The sequence below is a fragment of the Macrobrachium rosenbergii genome, chromosome 43, assembly GCF_040412425.1.
Source record: "Macrobrachium rosenbergii isolate ZJJX-2024 chromosome 43, ASM4041242v1, whole genome shotgun sequence".
Lineage (NCBI taxonomy): Eukaryota > Metazoa > Arthropoda > Malacostraca > Decapoda > Palaemonidae > Macrobrachium > Macrobrachium rosenbergii.
This window is the reverse complement of record NC_089783.1, coordinates 25,359,368-25,380,624: the sequence shown is the minus strand read 5'-3', so window position 1 is coordinate 25,380,624 and position 21,257 is coordinate 25,359,368. Positions and strand designations below refer to the sequence as shown.

Genomic DNA, 21,257 nt, shown 5'->3' with positions numbered 1-21,257 from the left:
ACCCAGACAAAAATTTTTCATGCGGCGTCTATGTTACCCCAGAAAGGTTTATAACTCAAAATCAAACCCCTACCTCGTGACAGACATACAAACACAGACAAAACAAATGAAATTTTCGTTTTTACGTCACCCTTTTCTTCCGTTTTCTGGGTTTATTCTCATTTTTCACCTGACCCTCACCTCGCGGCCTCCCCACCCCACCCCACCCCCGCCACTGCCAGACGTATAATTAACCTATACAATAAATCCAAATCCCCTATAACATCAATTTTTGACCAGAATTTACGTGAAATCTGATCATAATTTATGAGAATTATTAATATAATTGTTTGTTACCTCAATAAAATCAACACTGAAAATCTATAACGGTTTAAATGTGGTTTACAATCCTCGCCACGGAAAAAAGTAGCAGACCAAATGCTTATGTGATAGACATACCGTCCTCATTGAAAAATTACTCGCGACGAAATTACCACCATTTTTTCAGTGTTCATTTTAAGCCAGACGTATCTTAATCATACATTGCCAATAAAATACAAATTCTCAAGAACCTGTGGTATTACCATCATCATATCTAACTACTTAATCCACAAAAAAATACTTTGTAGTTATGGGCACATCTTTGGAGATCAAGAAATAATTCATAGACGCCAATAAAATGCAAATTCTTAAGTACCTTGAGGTATTACTATCATCATATCTAAGAACTTAATCCACTAAACAATCACCGTTTTTCGACAATTTCTATATGAGACCATTCAGACTTCAGCCTACACTTTCCCTCAGAAACATCAAAGGAAACTGAAACGCGTTCGTTAACACGTACAGGAAACCAAAAACAGTTGCAGCTCTTTTTATAGTGTCTAAAATCACAATTGTGATAATAATTTAATATTTACATAGCCAATGGACACTGTATCTTAAGTAGCTGCTGGCTAAGATCGACGTCAACATATGATTTTTTTTTATTCGTTCAAATGCGAATTTCCTCATTAATTCATTCGTTTCCTCTTTGTTTTTACCTTCGGAATTAGCTATAGCGACTGCTTCGTGACGTTACGGTGATGTATCACTTATAAAGTCAGTTTAAGTGAGGTCTTTAATCAATTATCATGAATTTAGACAATACCACCACCACGCGCACCAACTTCACCATACTACCTCTACCAAACGTTCTCTCTCTCTCAAGGCATCGCTCACACAATCTGGAGCGGAATTCATCTATGAGGTTAACTACTGCAAGTAAATTCATGCTTGCAATCTCTTTCTCTTTCTCTCTCTCTCTGTTTCTCTTTATCGCTCTTTCTCACTTATAAATCCCCTTTATGAATGGGGTTAAACACCAAGTCATACCAGAAAAAACCCAAGAATGTCTGTCATTGCACTCTCTCTCTCTCTCTCTCTCTCTTTCACCATTTTAATCAGATAAGTGCCAGGACATGTATATATATATATATATGTTTATTTAAAGTTATATATATATATATATATATATTATTAATCAAAAGATATAAATATGTTTATTTAAAGTTACTTTCGAGACAAAACATTAATCAAAAGAAAGGAAAGTATTTTCAATGATAACACACATACTTTACGCGACAAAACAATTCAAAGAGGATGAAGGAAAATTTTTATAGTTCTTATAAAGTTTTTATATATATAGTTGGTCAGCTAATATATATATATATATATATATATATATATATATATATATATATATATATATATATATAATGTATATGTATATATATATACTAGTTGACCAACTCGGCACTGCCCAGAAAAACTTTGAAGAGTATATAAATGTATATGTGTTCTTCCGGGCAGTGCCGGGTTGGTCAGCTAATATGTCATTAAGCTACAAATGTCAAATGTCATTTAATGTCCAATGTCACCGAAGGGGAATAATAAGTGATAAATGAATTGGTACCGAAATGTCTCGAACACTCGACACAATACCGTCCAACGACTCTAGTCGAGGGTCAAACCACTTAGCCATCAAGAGAGGTATAAGGTAATGCCGAATCAGCCGCACTTACCCATTGAGAGCGGGTAAATTGTACTTACCGTTGGCGTTAACCCACCTCCACTATAATAGCTAATTGGTAGGTTTGGGACACATAGCTCTTTTTAATGAATTTTTTATTACATCACCGTGATTCATATACAATCATTAAGCTATCACGGTGGATTCGGGTTAATGCCAATGCTAAATACAATTTCCCAGCTCTCTATAGGTAAACAAGTAGGGAAGATTCGGCATTAATGATGGCTAAGTGGTTTGACCGTCGACTGGAATCGTTGGAGGGTATTGTGTCGAGTGTTCGAGACACTTCGGTGCCAATCCATTTATCACTTATAATTCCCCTTCGGTGGTATTGCCGAAGTAGCGTGAATTGGATATTAAACGAAATTTGTAGCTTAATGATTATATATATATATATATATATATATATATATATATATATATATATATATATATATATATATATATATAGGTATATATATATATACACATGCACATGCAAACACATATATATATATATATGTGCGTGTGCACGTATGTATGCATGTATATATAGTGTATATAACCACTAAGCTACGAACGTCCTTTAATATACAATTCGCTCTACCTGGGAAATATATTTCCATACTGTATATGTTACCCGAAGGGGAATTTTTTAGTTAATAAGTTCGTCGTCTCGTGGGCTCGAACCACGCCCACGAGACAAGGAACATATAAAATTCCCCTTCGGGTAACATATATGAAAATACATTATTTCCCAGGTAGAGCGAATTGGATATTAGACGTTTGTAGCTTAATGCTTGTACATGAATCACGGTGGTGTGATAAAATTCATTCATATATATAGCATATATATATATATATATATATATATATATATATATATATATATATATGTGTGTGTGTGTGTGTGTGTGTGTATGTATGTGTATATGTATATTGTATATATATATATATATATACATATATATATATATATATATATATATATATATATATATATATATATATATATATATATATATATATATATATATGATACATATATATATATATATACGTATTTAAAGAAAGGCAGGGGAAATCTAAAATCTCAAACAATCAGACATGCAACTTGGCTCAAAAATAAAAAAAAGAAATCGAAAACAAGGACAGGTACAACTAAAATTAAACACACCCAATTTCAGTCATGCATTGTCAACGAAACCATTTCTATGATATAAGCGAATCAGGAATGGGAAGAAACCACAACCGCCCACTGTCGACAAAATCACAAATGCTAGACTCTGTTGAGTAAACCAGAAAATTCTCTTAAATCACCAAAAAAACGGTACTTCCATTGCATTAGCGGCTTTCAGTTTCTGGACACCCACACCATTTGCACCATGCAAACAACTGTGCGATGCGAACGGAGAGGAGACTCAATAATCAGACCACAAAATTGATAAGTAACTAGTCAGCCTTATTAGTATCCTGATTATTTGGACGTTCCCTTCTAAACTGATAACTAATACGATCCTAAGAAAAGGAATAATAATAAAAACGATTATAATAATACATTGGTAAAAATCTGCAAAACTAATCTTGATATAAAATTAGGAGTAACATATTACGAATAATTATCGAAATAAGCACAAAGTAGACTGCAGATTACCTTGGTAATCTGTGAATGCAGTACCGACGGATAATTAAAATTCCAAGAGATTTAGCCTCATTAATTTATCTTTGTGCCGTTGAAGGGAATTATTACAAATTCTTAGTCCAAAAATCTCTTTAGATTTAGTTTCTACGTCCTATTCATCTTTCGACGTTAACCTTAAAATTTTTTAGCACTTTATTATCTCCCAAAGAAAAGTATATTTGTAAGGCGAATTTCGTCCCAATTCCTTATAAATTTGAGACCCTATGATTTTCAGAATAAGAAAACTCTCTATTCGTACGAGTTCTAGCTATGAAACAGCAATTACTGGCACATCTGCATTTTCACCGTTCATTTTTAAAATACATGTGTTCTTGCCCTGAGCCTTTCTGGAGCGTAGTCAGTCACTCCTCTCCAGTCCCTAATATCTTCCTTTCTGAAACAAAGCTTTGAAATTTTTCTTTTACTAGCCCGATTAGTACTTTTTAATGAAGTTGTTTTTCTTCCTTCCTATTCCTACTGGAAGACATTCAGGCTCTAAACTGAATTCGATCTTTTGATGTCACTAAGTTCAAATTTTGCTAATAGCTATTATGTCTCATTTCTCACATTGTTATGACAACTTTTAAACGTTTTGGTGTTCTGAACTCGATCTTTTGATGTCACTAGGTTCAAATTTTGCTAAAATAGCTATTATGTCTCATTTCTCATATTGTTCTGACAACTTTTAAACGTTTTGGTGTTCCAACACATCTTTCAATATATGTACTTGTATGCTTCAACCTTTCGTGTAAATCATTTCGAAGGTCCGAATTGTTATTGGACCAATCCTGGTGGTAGTGAACATCTCAACTCTCTTAGATATTCCGAATATGATACAATATCCGTAACCTTAACCTTAGCACCTGAACCATTCCTGCCACTCTTCAACATCTGTAGCTCTCTGAGCGCAGGAAAGTGGCATGGGAACCTTCATGCTCAATCTCCCCTAGGTGAACATTGCTTTTAACTTAATTTTGTGGCAACTTAAGACAATGCATGTTGACTGAGGAGCGACAAGTGTATAATACCTAATTTCCCAAAACATTTTCCGAAAACTAAATACAGACTAATTGTAGCATTCGAAACATATAGGTTAGGGAGAGGGTGCAGTGAGCAAACACTGCCTTCTATGTTGCAAAGGATCACTGCAAAGCTACTTTATGATAAAAGATTTATATTGTAAAGAAAAGTAATTACCTAACGTCATCTCCTTTGCAAAATGCCTCTTTATCACATAAATATTTTTGCTTTGTGTTTGAAAAATGCATTTGTTCAATCCACCTCCTGGTATTTATTCCATTCCAGCTAACCCTTTCCACAAACACAATTTCCTGATTAAGATCGACATTTCCACTTAATTCGTTTATGCTCAATACAGAACTACAACCCTTGAGTTTTCCTAAGTTGCATAAAGACACTGAGTCGTCTAACCTAAAAACTTATGTCTATTTTTGTTTTGATTACTGCAAAACTTTATCAATAAAAAAAGAGAAAAAGACCAAACTGAAGTTTGGCTAATACAATCGCCTATACTCTCATTTTATCACATTAATTGCCCAAAGCAAACAAACTACAGAAAAGTTTTAAAAATCACAAAAAACATAATCTATGTACTTTATTATTTTCATTTTATTGCATACAGATTTGTCTAAACACAAGCACACATAATATTATGGAGAGAAAGAAAGTTATTCTGTAAGATGGCATACTAAGGCTCAAAAGAATAGGTGCATTGTACAGCACTCATGGTAATGACAAACCAATGGGACAGAATGAAATATCTAGGTTGAAGTTCCGAACAGCAGAAGCGCAAGATGCGCACTAGATACTCCATTTATGAAAGCGTACGTTCGTATCCCGGTATGAACAAAATAATAATAATAATAATAATAATAATAATAATAATAATAATAATGAATGAGACAATAAGACCTATACCATTATTTTTATTTTCATAGCAAAGCAGGTAAAGATGGAATAACTATGGTTTATTTTTTCAAGGACTTTTAAAATATGTGACCATAAATATTTGGATTGAGAAATTATACATATATATACATATATATATATATACACACACACACACACACACACACACACACACACACACACATATATATATATATATATATATATATATATATATATATATATATATATATACATATATATATATATATATGTATATAATTATTTCACAGTTGGTTTGCCATCTGTGGTTTATAAATGATGCAATAAAGGAAGCTAGGAAACTCATACACACACAAAGGAATACAGGGAAGAAAATCACACAACTGCCTTTTCATAATACGGCTTCAGAAACAACGAAGAAACTAATGGATGAAAACCATAAATTCGCTACAATTTAAATCTTAATACCAAGAGAAATGTATGCGAGATGAGACCAAAGAGAAAGAAGAAAGACAAAGGGCACGGTAGACTTTATAAAATGTGCAAACTGCAACTTTTCTTTTGCTTAGACAAAAATCACAGCATGATTTCTGATGTCTGTAAAATAATGTTCAAGCACAATAATATAAAGAAATACAGAGCTGTTGTGGAGGTTGTATTAATTAAACCTAAACCAACGGTGGCTAGGAGTAAATCCCTTCGTAACTAAGGCTGGATTAATAAGGATTACATCACTGGAAACCGGCCGTCTAGGTATGGCTAGAGAAGGTAATATGAATATTTTTTTCGTGGCTGACCAGCGTCATTTAGCATACTTAGTAATCTCAATCCCCACCCAGGGGAAAATCTTTATGGTCTCATCTTAAATGTAACCAAAATGTAAGCCTGATGAGATCTGAAAGGACAGCATTTATAGAGTAACCTTCACTTATATTCCTTCTGACGAAGAGGACAGTAGTCCTCGAAAGCTAAATAATTCTGTATTGCCATGATAATATACCTCAAAGAAATTACACAAGAGGGGTTTTATTGACTTCTGCGTTTATCAGAAATGACTGCTTTCTGTATACCAGAAATAATGAAGGCAGGAGCTACGCTGGCCGGGGTCAGTATCGGGATGGGTGACCACTGGGGAACGACGGGAAAACCAACAGAGCCAAATAGCCGAACAGAGTGAAGTCAAATAACCAGCTGCTGAAGAAAGTGACCACTTCCTCAGTACATTTTGTATCCACTCTTCTAACAGACGGAACACTGCTAAGGTAAAATTACCACATGATGAAGATGACTGAAGAAACCCCTAACGACGTCAACAGATCTAGAAATAGAAGGGCGACGTTCGGGAGACTAATGGTTGCTAACATGCTGCAGTCCCAGATGGGAGTCCTGAGCAGGCACCAACTGAAAATAATGCTACCGCCAACAGTCAGCACCAATCACAATTTTACTTCACATACACAACAAAAGCAAATAATCTCTATAGTTTTCGGTTTATTTCCCACGTCTGTTTTCACCCATATGGGATAGTCAGGCAGTGTGAAAAAGAAGACTTGAATGACCTTTTCGAAGGAATTATATATTTAAAAATCATATGAGCTTGAGGAGAGCAAAGATGGGAAATATTTTAATCAAGCTTTTAGAAACCGGTTTAAAAAAAAAAATTTTAAAAACGAATTACTGAGCACCACTAGTTGCACATGACTAACAAGTTATCTCTTTGGGTTGCTGTTTTTTCGAGTCAACAATCACAAAGAAAACAGTTCTACTGAAGAGCTCCCTCATCCCTTCAGTAAGGAGTCTGGCGTAGGTTAAGTGTCTGCAATTTGAGTCCCCTACCCGGACACAGAGTTCTTGCATCGGGGAAGAAAGGTTACAGCAATTGGCAGTCGAATGGAAGATTCTTTATCTATAATCGTAAGCCAACTTGGGCAAATTTTTCTCATCCTTGATTATGGTTTCTCATTTACATATATCTATCTAAGCAATTTAATAGGTTACGAGCCAGTACTTATGTACTCCCCAAAATTAATTCATTGAAAGAATAATGCCCAGTTCCACTATCAGTAAGACCTGCAATTAGAGCAGAAAATTAATATTCGTATTGTTGTAAGGGACAGTCAACAGTGTTTAAAGTACTGGAACTGTCTACAAGAAAGTACAAAAAGAAATTAGCGAAAAAGAAACGTTAACTATACTTTATCTTGCCAATAAATGATACGTAATTTTCATCACAGAAAGAGCACGTAGTATAACTGAAGTAAAAACTTTATTTAAAATAGTTCAACTTAAAAGGAGCAAAAACTAAAATGATTAACTAGATCTAATTTCATTTGAAGAAATTTTCACTGAGATTCCATCTTGGTACACAAAAGGTTAAATAATGAATTTTAACTTATGTCAAAAACATATAAATAGAAATGCCAATCGCTATAGAAAAAAAAACATAATCAAAATTCATCTGGAAAAGGCTACACTGCATATCTTGCTTATAAATAATAAAATACTAAGTATACAGTTAAATCTATACCATTCTTTAGTTCTGGACTTCATATAAGTAGAGGAAAGGACTATAATCATTAAATTCCATAAAACCTTATGGAATTCTGAGTCTGTTATAGGCATGTTCTAGTGTTGCATAGCTCTTTACTTCCAATAAAGCCCCGTTGGCTGACTGTATACAGAGGGAGAGAGAAATTGCATTTCGCAGTACCGGTGCACCAGCATGTGAAAAGGTATATATATATATATATATATATATATATATATATATATATATATATATATATATATATATATATATATATATATGGGTGTGTGTGTGAGTATGTATACATACATACATACATACATATTTTGGGGAGTCTCCAAAACCCATGCTCATCACCACTTCACCTGCGACCTACCATAGTTAACTAACTACCAGGTAAGGACTTACGGCTTATATCAATATGATATAAAAGAGCGTACTTAATTCGCTCTGCGTTAACCTGGAATTGAATCCTGGTTCTCTCTCTCTCTCTGCTTGGGCAAATATCAAGACCAAAGACCAACAAATAATTTCTATAAGCATAAAGCCTAAACGAATCTTAAATTACAGCTTATACCGCTTATGCTGCTAACACAATCGTGTGTGTGTGTGTGTGTGTGTGTGTGTAGTCTATATTATTATCAAAATTTCTACGTATGCAACATGAAAAATTTTATTTATAAAGCAACATATTCATTTTCTGTAAATTGGATCAAGTAACTAACACCTCCCCAGTACCAAAAGAAACACAAAACTAGTCACTGAAGAACATTTCACAGTAAAACAAATAAAACACGCAAACACGTATAGACACAAGACTGGCAAATTGCCTGATAGTACTCACAAAAAGAAAAGTTACGAAAATATAATCCCTGCAAGCACAGAGACAACGAAAGACTCCAGCCCGATGATTCTCCTACCTCGGTCTTGTGGTGACTGCGTGCTTAAGTGCGCGTGCTGCACTTCACATAAACATACCTTCCTCGTAAGACCACAATAGAAGCTCGAAGCTACTCGTACACAGATTTCCTTTTCTTCCCATATTACGTTCCTGGCCACTAACATGGCAATATTTAATCGATTTATACAGAGCAAATAAAAAAGAACAATATTTCTTCTAAACCTAGTGATTAAGTGAAAATAACGTCCGGTAGTTTATTTGCTAGCCTCTAACTATATATGTACACACAAACAAACACACACACACACACACATATATATATATATATATATGTGTATATTATTTATATATTATTATATATATATATATATATATATATATATATATATATATATATATATATATATATATAAATATGAATGTCTTTTTCCTGTAATACTACAGTGTAATATGAATAAAAGAAGGCCCATAAAACACTATTTAAACGTTGAAACCATATATTTCGGGCACTTGCTTCTGTAAAACCTGTTCACTGGTAGAATATGGACAGATGAAATGTTACAAGGGTATATATACAAAACATAAAGGTGTGGCCTTAAGTCTCCGATGGTATGAAGGTGACCGTTTCCTAAGAAGGAGGAGAATGACCAATTCCCTAGTGGTTTTTGGCCTCATTGGCTCCCGTTTGGCGATTTCATCTGTCCATATTCTACCAGTGAACAGGGGCACAGAAGCAAGTGCCCGAAATATATGGTTTCAACGTTTAAATAGTGTTTTATGGGCTGTCTTATATTCATATATATATATATTATATATATATATATATATATATATATATATATATATATATATATATATATATATATATATATATATATATATATATATATATATATAAAATATAAAGTGAAAAATTAGTGGAAGATAGGAGTGAATAGTACAGGGGTTACAGTGGTTAATAACCTCACCCCATACAACTGCTGAAACCTTGGAAAAAGCTTCTAATAATATAATACACACACACACACACACACACACACACATATATATATATATATATATATATATATATATATATATATATATATATATATATATATATATATATACACACGTCCATGTACATATATATGTGTGTGTGTACATAATGAGAGTAGGAGAAAGAGAGAAAATATCAATTCACTTTGAAGTGATAAATCATTCCAGACAAACTGATCGAAAGTTTGAGGTGACAGATAATAAAAATTGGGGATAGTAATTTGAACTGTATAATGACTTAAGTATGGGAAAATGTACAGAACTTTCAAAAAACCTTCATCGTTGAATAACTTCAAATCTTTCAAATATAAGCTGAAATTTACACTGCAAGATAAAACATTATATCTTAGATGTATATTACAGACTGTGACCCAACCACAAATAAACTTCAAATCAGAACCGAGCGTTACAAAGGAATTTTTATCAAGATTCCATAAAGAAAGTTGATCATTAGTTGTTAAACTGACGTCAACGCATACTTTGAGAGGCATATGATTTTTTAGATATCCTTTAGAAAAATATGTAATGCTCTCCAAGAAAAAATTACACTGCTCGCAGGAGCAAAGTAAATGTACGCTACCCACACCTAAAAATACGAATATGGCCTGTAAGAAATAAAACTGTTAGCTTTGAGAAAAAAAAAGGGTGTGGGGGGTGAGCGAGCACTCAAAGCATCAAAACTTTAAATGCAATTCTGGAATGAATATTCATTTGAAAATACTTGAAAGTAAATTTCAGTGGGCTTTTCCAACGAGGAAAGAAAATTAGCTGGCGTCAAGAAATATCAAGGTGTGTTTTTAATCGATTGAAGTAAGTAGGCTATCTAGTAAAAACGTTTCTACTGAAGTATTACATGAATCACATGCTATATGAAGAACTACACGAATCACAGGCTACACTATCTATATAATTATCTATAAAATACAGAGGAAAAGATTAACTGCTATGCGTTAATTATATTTGAATTTTTTTTTTAAATAATACTTTGTTTTATCGGCAAACATTAAGAAAGTTTTCAAGTAAATAGTGCCAATAACAGAACTACTTGATGTTAAATCCTCGAAACTAAAAAAAAAAAAAAAAACTCTCACCATGTTTATTAGTGGGTGCATGAAATGACAAGTAATTTGCACAAGACAGCAAAAAATTAAAACGTGCTCTGACTACAGATTTAATTAATACACAATGCAGGAACCTTTGAACGGACTCCTGAAGTACAGTGTAAAGCTCTTTGGTATTATCAGAAAACAATTCGTGTCTTTCACGACCGTCGATAAAGTTTGGATAAAAGCAACCTGAAAGAGAAAGTAAAATAAAGACCTTGTGAAAATTATTTCTTTGACGAATGAATATATATATATATATATATATATATATATATATATATATATATATATATATATATATATATACACATATATTCTTTGTAGTCTCATTATATATATTTGAGCCTAATAACGAATATCCTCGAATACCTTCTTTTATACTTCATTTTACTAAATCTTAATTTTTTTAATAGTAAGTTCTGTGAAGATACGTCTTCTGTATTTTTCATGTTCAAAACGAATGTTTTATATATACAGTATATATATATGTATATTGTACACACATATTACGTTTTGAACCCGAAGAACAGTACCAAGACGTAACTTCCCAGAATTTACTATGAAAAATACTAAAAACATTTCGTAGAACAAAGCATAGGAAGGTTTCATTCGAGGATATTCGCCGATTCCCAAAGGCAGACATTGAGATTACAAAGATTTTTTTAAGACTTTTTAAGGCAAGTTACAGTATGTTTACTGATATAATTACAGAATTGTGTGCAAACAATTTGTAATGTACCGTATCCGTATTCATACAGTATATTATTACTATTATATTATTATTATCATTATTATTATTATTATTATTATTATTATTATTATTATTATTATTATTTATTAATTTATTAGTTTTGTCCATTAAACAATAACATTCATTATAATTTCCGTTGTGGATACATACTGTAGTTTGCAGGATTGTGTGCTGTCAGATGCAGCTATAAATTATCAATAAAAGAGTTCATGATACTTCATTTTTTTAATCTTTTATAATTCAAGCATTTATATAAACAATGTAGGTCACAAACACTGCCTTGTAGCATTGGCCTGTTTCTTATTTAAAAGTTTTTTAATCGTAAGTTTGTGCTTTAAAGCTGTGCAAGTTGGATTTCTGAAACTATTCAAGACATCATCCGCTTTTCACTCAAGCCTTGCACTGCCTTATGAACCGCTGCATTAAGATATAGTAGCATTAACTATTTTTTTTTTTTTGTCAAGATGTTCTGTATGTTGTTGATACACGACTGTTTCAATCATCTTCAGTTTGATTGACAAGTTTGACATTGGTCTATACGATAATTGAGACTCATTTACTGGTATATCTTTTTACATACAACAAAACCAAAAATTATAAACAATAATTTGTACAAACTTCTGTACTGGAACAGTGACAGTGTATGAAACTGCACCGTAAAGACTGGCAGGGTATTTTCAAAATTTTGTCAAACCAACCTTTGAGAGTAAAAAGATATACCAGTAAACGAGTCTCAATTATCCTATAGACCAATGTCAAACTTGTCAATCAAACTGAAGATGACTGAAACAGTCGTGTATCAACAGCATACAGAACGTCTTGAAAAAAAAATGAGTTAATGCTACTAGATCTTAATGCAGCAGTTCATAAGGCAGTGCAAGGCTTGAGTGAAAAGTGGATGATGTCTTGAATAGTTTCAGAAATCCAACTTGCACAGCTTTAAGGCACAAACTTATGATTAAAAACCTTTTAAATAAGAAACAGGCCAATGCTACAAGGCAGTGTTTGTGACCTACATCGTTTATATAAATGCTTGAATTATAAAAGATTAAAGAAATGAAGTATCATGAACTCTTTTATTGATAATTTATAGCTGCATCTGACAGCACACAATCCTGCGAACTACAGTAGCCTATGTATCCACAACGGAAATTATAATGAATGTTATTGTTTAATGGGCAAAACTAATAATTTAATAAAATTAATAAAAATGAATTAAATAATAATAATAATAATAATAATAATAATAATAATAATAATAATAATAATAATATAGATGCTGTATGAATACGGATACGGTACATTACAAATGGTATACCAAAATCGCCCACTGAAAAAGCACTAGGCTTATTTATTAAGGAGGCAAAATTAATCATTAATAATCCTACGCATGATAAAGACACTCCTGTTCTTATGAGGACTACACTGATTCCTTATTAAAGTACGGTCATAAAACATCCGAAATACATTAAACAAAAGTTGGAGAATGACCATGAATCACATGGCACACACATGATTACATAAAATTTAACTGAAAAATTTCAGGTGTGAAATACACTTTCGGGAACAAATAAGATAAACAATTATAATGGTTTAACTGACTAGTTGTACTTCTAAAGCAGAAATAAAAACTATACACCTGCATCGAAAATTCTGCCAAGAGGAGTACCACAAGGTAATGTCCTAGGACTGACATTATTTAATAACTACATACTGTACACTAAAAAAATATAATGGACTTGAAAAACATGGCAAAAGTTTTTCAAAGATACAGTTTTGCCTTGTTTTGAACTACACTGAAAATATTTTAACCAAAAATAAAAAATAAAAAATGCTGGGCATAAAAATATTGGATAAATGGAAAAGGAATGAAACTAAATGAAAACACTCAATAAAGCCAATGAGTAAGAATACAAATATACAGAGGTGCAAATAGTGAAGAAGGTGAGGAACTTTGAAGAATATTCTAAAGATGTGAAACTGACAAACTAAATTTAAATAAAATAAGACATCATCGCATGAAATGTAGCCTTTGTAAAGAAATTATGAAATACTGACAGGTTACAAATGCTTATATACATAGTTATACTCGCAAGACTTGACTAGGATACTGCAAAAAATTCTTTAATGATAAACCAAGTAATTTACTGAAGAAGTTCCTTGGTTTAATCATTCAATGGTAATAACCAATTAATTCTAAATAAATTCTCAGGATACAAGGTCTTGCCCATCCTAACTGAACTTCACTGTTTACTTAAAAACAAAAACTGAATATAAAGTGACAATAGAGACCTAAATATACCACTGAAAATATTAATACACGTACAGGTATAAAGGAATATACTGTAAATACAGTATACAGAAATAATGCCTTTTGAATAGCCTACACGCCACTGGAAACTTCAATCAGTTGCTGCAAGAACTAAACAGTGGAGAAACTTACTCCTTGAAAAATCAGTAGTTCTAATGTCCTATCTATTCCATAAAAGTTGTGACATGAAAGAACAAGTTATTACAGAATGATGTTAACTAAAACTGGCAAATAAAGGACAAAATGGTTAGACCACATAGCTCAATAGCCGAAAGGGATAGCTCCAAAAATAAACAAGGATGATGACAATGACTATCAGAAGCAACTAGGCCTACAACACGACTCATATGGTATGCACTTATAGAGCCTACAGTCATTGGAACTGGGACTGGAGTATGCAATTTAGGCCAGAGGTCAAGCGCTGGGACCTATGAAGTCATTCAACACTGAAAGGGAAATTAAGAGTAAAAATTTTAAAGGGGTAACAGGAGGAAAACCTCGCAGTTGCACTATGAGACAATTGTTAGGGGAGGGTGGAAAAGTTCTAAAATGGAAGAAAGATATGAACGGAGGTACAGTAAATGGAATGGAAGAGATTGCAGCTGTGGGTCTAAGGGGAGCTGAAAAGAACCTTAGGTAATGAATGCCTACAGTGCACCGCGTGAGGTGCACTAACGGCACTAACCTCTACGGGTTACAATCATTGGTTTTGGAGAGTTGGATTATAAACAATTCATCAAGGACTACGACACCACACAAAACCAGCCTCAATAGCCTAGGCTTCCAGATCACTTAAGACAATACGAAAATCCCTTCTCTGGAAAGGAAAGGCCATTCATGGGCTGTACAGAAGCATTCTTATTATTAAAATCAACGGATGACCTTGGACTGAAATATGAATACGAAATTAGACCTAAAAACAATGGCTCTAACTGGAACTAAGCCAAATACAGTAATTCAGACCAATAGTTCCACTTGTTAACTGGATCGACGATACGATATGACCAGTATCCTAAAGTAGTCGAACTAAGCAAGATACAGAAAGGATCTATAACAAAAAAGTGCATTCACTACACTGGCTTCTGCAGAGTGCTGTAAGCAACAGGTGACATTCACAGTCTGCACCACACCGTCGCTCCCATTAAAACACACACCTACCTTGCAGGCTTACAGAATCCGCCCGACAAACGTAAACAAAATTCCAACGTTATCATCACTTACCAGTTATTTTGACGCGATCTTTACGATGAAGCGCTTTAAAATAGAGCTCTTCCCAAAGACGTTACGTTCACGCTTTAATCTGCACGATACATATGTATTATTTTCACTTCCTACAGGTTTTTTGGTGAAAAAATAGTTACATGTCGAGCACTTCGTATACAGAAAGTCAAACACTAGATTTTGTGCGCAACTGCGCATGCGTAGGGATTTGAAAGGTTCCCGCCACGCTGTGCTTCATAAGAACTCCGACTTCGCCTGCTGCTGTTTTACTTACATTTTTGGTTTACCAATAACAAAAAAATATTGTTATTAATGTAAACTTACATGTATTGGAGCTTAATTATGATATAAAAATGTTTGGTTTATCACAATTAATAACCAAAATCATTATCGGTCATGAAAAGTCAATGCCTAGCAAATTCGAACACATTCGGATGCCAGTCCGAGTTCTCTGCGAACTGTATGTACTTTCCTGGTAGATAAGAATTTTGTATTTTGCTTTACAAAATTTTTTTTATATTTTTCATAAGTTGTCTGGAATAGTTTACTATTACTTTTAAATGTAATATCAAACCTCCCTCCGGAACTAATTGACAAAAATAGAGTATAAACGTAATCTTACGGCCTAGATTCTAGAAATGCATTGAAAATGAAATTTTGCAATGCCACGTATAGTTACCAGATAGTCAATTGAAGTATTTATTATTACTGTTACCTCTCTAGTATTAGAAATATTAGCGTTTCTCTAAACCTCCTATGGCATCTACAGAGAATATAGGCAAATAAAGCAAGTTATCAATCAATTAAGATAAAGAAAGACAAGCTTGTAAATTTCCAACCAGACTGATGGTAACAATCTAATCGCGCTACAGCTCTTAACAGTCATGGCACTATTTTAGAATTATTTGTTTTGTTTTAACGGAAGAGCCCAAGAGACACAATGTGCAGTAAGACGATATGGGGAGAAGATCCTTTTCGTTTGATTAATATTGAGCACCGCGTCCAATGATTAAAGCTCAAAGAAATTCTAGGATAAAAACGGGTTAAATAACGCACGAAAAGGAAGTGTGGAAAGAATCAGTAGTAAAGCATTAATAAAGAGTATTAAAGGAAAATTGGTAGAATTAAACTCTGATGGTTAATTAATAGATAAACTGAAGGAAAATAGCCCTGAGTATATCCTTAAGGGATACAATCAGGTAAACAATGAAGTTTTACAGGTTTACTGATAAAAATGTTAAATCTAATATCTAGGGTGCTCACTGACTTCAAACGTTTGCATCCAAGAGATGAACACAAGCACAGTCTTGATAAATGAAAGAAATTCAGGTGAACGTTTTTCACACACACACACACACATATATATATATATATATATATATATATATATATATATATATATATATATATATATATATATATATATATATATATATATATCACCTTTTCCTGAGAGGAAGTGGCTTCAGGAGTTAATATACCCATTCTAACCAAGTCTCTTAAGATGAGATTGCTAGCCCCATGCCATTTTCCACTCACCAAATTCAACTAATTATTAGGTACCTAATTCACAGTATAGCTCAACAGAGATATAACGTGAATTAACTGATTATACGTGCTGAAGTCAAGAAAAAAGCGTGGGCCTAGCATCCTCATCCCCTAAATATTCAATGAGAAACTGGAAGGTTGTACTCTTCCAGTATCATCGCGTTCCAAAAAAGGAACAGCCATTTGATGAAAAATCACAATTTTTTAAAGTAAATTATACTTTTCCTAATTATACAAACCCGAGGTCCTTTACATTAGGAATTACTTTTAGCAAAGCTGGAAACGGCCGTTGAACTTTCGAACAAGGTGGTTAGGCAATTAACTACCGTCCGGGGGCGGGAGTACCGCCTGCCCGGATGTAAACATGCCAATCTGCCTTTCGGCCAAGGTATCAGATTGAGGGGTGGCATGAGGTGGGCATGAAATGTAATGTAAAGGACCCCAGGTTTGTATAGTTAGGAAAAATACAATTTACTTTTAAAAATTAATTTGTTAAAACACGATACACAAACTGTCGCTTCTTTACATTAGGAAGACTCACTGGTTGGAGCGAGGAATCTGAGTGAGTCTCTATGAACTGACTGGAGTTCGCAACACTTTGTGTTCCCTTCCTGGTCAATAGAGCGAGGAAGGGAAAACTGCCTCTGACAAAATGACTGGGTTGTAAGAAACGAGAGATCAATTGTCAGACTTCTGGGTCCCTTTGCATGAATGAGGAAACATCAGTTCAGGCAAAGTAGGCTAGGAAGTACTTGATAGGCGGTGACATTAAGGCAAATACAAGCACTGGGTTTGTCTTATTGTCATGGTTTCCTTCCTTCCCTTGCTAGAGGAATGAGTGGCGTTGCCTCTATGATCCTGAAAGAAAATAGAACAGAAGCTCTAATTGAGTGCTTACCTGCATCAACCGCCAGATCCAGCATGTAACAGCATGTCTGCTCCCTGCCCATGGAAAGAGTCAAGATGAGGAGAAAGAAGAGAGACCAGTCACTCTACATTCATTCTCCCAATCACAACCGTACATCTTAGGCAAGACGCAACATGTCCTGTTAGAGGAGTCGGGTAAGCTACACAACTTGTTGAGCAGCTACCACAGGACCCAAGGAAAAAGTTTCCAAGGACTTGTGGGCAACATCCCAAAGGTAGAAGGGAGTGGAGGTGGTGTGTTGGGACCACACACCCGCCTTCAAAGCCTGTGGAACTGACAGGTTCTTCCAGAATGCGAGGGATAGACCAATGCTGTGGACTTCGTGAGCTCTCAGATGAAGCGTACTAGTGTCATCTTCTCCAGCAGCAGAATATGCTCTCCTTATCATCTCATGAAGCCAGAATGAAATCGTGTTCTTGGACACTTCTTTCTTGGTTGAGCCAGCGCTAACAAAGAGTCGTCGACACTCAGGCCAGAGCTGGCGAGTCCTCTTCAGGTAGCCAACAGCACTCTAACAGGACACAGTAGCATCTTGTCTGGGTTATTACCAACAAGGTCCTCTAAGGAGGGGATCATGAAAGACTTGAACCAAGCATCAGAGACTGATGGATTCTGAGTCTTCGCCACGAAATCCAGGACGAAATCGAGCGTAACTTATCCCCATCCCCTCAAGTGTTTAACACCAAAGGAAAGTCCATGAAGTTCGCCAGCTCTCTTCACCAATGCCAGGGCAAGCAAGAAGACAGTCTTGATGGTCAGATCCCTGTCTGACGACTCTCGTAAAGGCTCATACAGTGCATGAGTCAGGCTCCTAAGAATGAGTCACATCCCACGCAAGGGGCCTGAGGTCACTGGGTGGGCAAGACCTCTCGAAGCTTCTCATCAGTAGAAATATCTCGAAGGATGAGGAGATATCTACACCTGTCAGCTGAAAGACTAGGCCAGGTGTGGCCCGATAGACTTTTACAGCTGAAACGGAGAGAAACTTCTCTCGGCGAAGAAAGACGAGGAAGTCTGCGACCGACTAAATAGTAGCTCCAACCAGAGAGATACCCCGCCCACGTCACCAACCACAGAAGACAGACCACTTTCCCTGGTATACTGGTGCGGAGGATCATCTGAGGTATTCAGCCATCTCCTTTGCTGCATGACACGAAAAGCCTCTCGCCTGCAGGAGATGGTGGATAACCTACAGCCGTGAAGACATGGGGACTGCACTGCCAGGTGATACTGCTCAACATGGGGTTGACACAGCAGGTTGGGCCGGGGGGGATCTTTCTCAGCACCTCAGAAAGGAGAGCTAGCAGGTCGGGATACCAAACGGCCTGTGGTCATTTGGGTGCCACCAGAATCATTCTGAGATTCGGAGCGATCATCACTTGGTTGATCACTCTGTGAATCAGGCAGAATGGAGGAAAGGCATAGACGTCGAGATTGTCCCACAGGGGCTGGAACATGTCCCTCGCAGTGGCCCATGGGTCTGGCACGACTGAACAGAAGACCGATGTTTTCTGTTGTGCTGGGTGCGAACAGATCAATGACTGGACGCCCCCACAAGTCAAACAACCTTTCCTCGACTTCCAGGTAACAGGACCATTCTGTTCCGATCACCTGATTCTGGTGGCTGAGCTTGTCTGCCACGACATTCCGCTTGCCTGGAATGTACCTGACTGACAGCTCTACTGAGTGAGCCAGCACCCACTTGTGCACCTACATTGTCAACTGGTGGAGTGGGAGCAATACTAGACCGCCCTGCTTGTTGACGTATTCCACTAACGTGGTACTGTCACTCATCAGTACCACGGAGTGTCCCATCACTCGATTCTGGAACTCTTGGAGAGCCAGGAAGGCTGCCTTTAGTTCCAGGATATTGATGTGAAGGTGCTTGTCATCTTGGTGCCACACTCCTGAAGTCAGCAACTCCTCCAGGTGTGTGCCCCATCCCTCGGTCGATGCATCTGAGAACAGAAGCATGTCCGGAGGGGGAGTATGCAGGCATACTCCTATTAAGAGGTTCCTGTCATCCATCAATCAGTCTAGATCCTCTCTCATCTCCACAGAAAGAGGAATGAGAAAGGACTGGGGGTCTCGAGACTGGGACAATACTCCTTTAGTCTCCATTGTAGAGACCGAAGGTGAAGATGCCCATGAGGGACCAGCACTCTCCAACGACAACAGGTGACCGATGACGACTTGCCACTTCCGAGCTGGCTGTTCGTGCCGAGACAGAAACAGTTGTGCCACCTTCCAGAACTTACTGATATGAGAGTCCAAGGGAAGGACTTTTGCTGCTACCGTATCTATCAGCATGCCAGGGTACTTTATCCTCTGCTTGGGGATGAGATCTGACTTCTTGAGATTCACCACGATCCCAAGATCGCGGCAAAACTCGAGGAGCCAATCCCTGTCTGCAGCAACCACAAGCGGGAACTCGCCAGGACCAGCCAGTCGTCAAGATACCTCAGTAGACGTATCCCGTGAGAATGGGCCCAAGCTGACACAAGAGAAAACACTCTTATGAATACCTAGGGAGCTGTCGAGAGCCCGAAGCAGAGTGCCCTGAATTGGAAGACCGTCTCCCGAGGATAAAGCAGAGGTACTTGCGAGATGACGGATGAATGAGTATTTGAAAATACGCATCCTTCAAGTCTACCGTGAGCATGAAGTCGTTCTCCCTGATGGAGACAAGCATGGATCACTCCATCTCCATCGTGAACCGAGTCTGGCGAATGAAACGGTTCAGGGGAGAGAGGTCTATGACCGGTCTCCAACCCTCCGTGGCTTTCTCAAAGAGAAAGATTTGGCTGTAAAAGCCTGGGGACCAATCTGACACGACTTCTACAGCACCCTTGCTCAGCATGGCCTGCACTTCTTGCATTAGTGCGATGTCCTGTGATCCAATAATGTAGGTGCGGAGAGGGACCAGTGTGATGGTGAGGGGTGGCCAAGACTCGAAGGGTAGTAGATATCCCTCAGAAGGATATCCACTATCCAGGTCTCGGTTGCATATCACTGCCATATTGCCCAATGGCTCAATAGGCAACCCCCCCCTTCGGCAGCAGTCAGGGGGGGAATGCTGCCCCTAGCGTTTCCCCTTCTTCTTCTTCCCCTTGCCCCCTTTACCAGACTGGAAAGCAGGCTGAAAGGGGAAGAAGAAGGCTGAGTGTTCCAGCGGGATTCCTTTGAAGACTGGGACTTCTTAGGGGAAGAGGAAGTGCTAGTCTGGCCCGAAGGCCTGGCCGCAGTGGAACACGAAGACCCAGAGGTCTTAGCCACTGCCTGGTGAACAAGGCAACAATCCATTC

General features: G+C 36.3%; 2 protein-coding genes across 6 annotated transcripts in view; one reads left to right on the top strand and one right to left on the bottom strand.

Annotated features, from left to right (window-relative positions):
* LOC136828668 (FERM domain-containing protein 4A-like) overlaps positions 1-15,670 on the bottom strand; it is a 730,015-nt gene extending 714,345 nt beyond the window's left edge. For 2 of the 5 annotated variants that reach the window (XM_067086743.1, XM_067086750.1), the window contains exon 1: positions 15,477-15,670. The gene's annotated coding sequence lies outside the window, so the exon portion shown is untranslated. Of the gene's footprint in view, positions 1-11,178; positions 11,383-15,476 lie in introns of all 5 variants that reach the window. The other 3 variants (XM_067086741.1, XM_067086749.1, XM_067086744.1) reach the window with 3 other exon arrangements.
* Positions 1-21,257, top strand: part of ATPsynCF6 (ATP synthase, coupling factor 6) — a 147,810-nt gene that overhangs the window by 60,508 nt on the left and 66,045 nt on the right. The window lies entirely within an intron of this gene.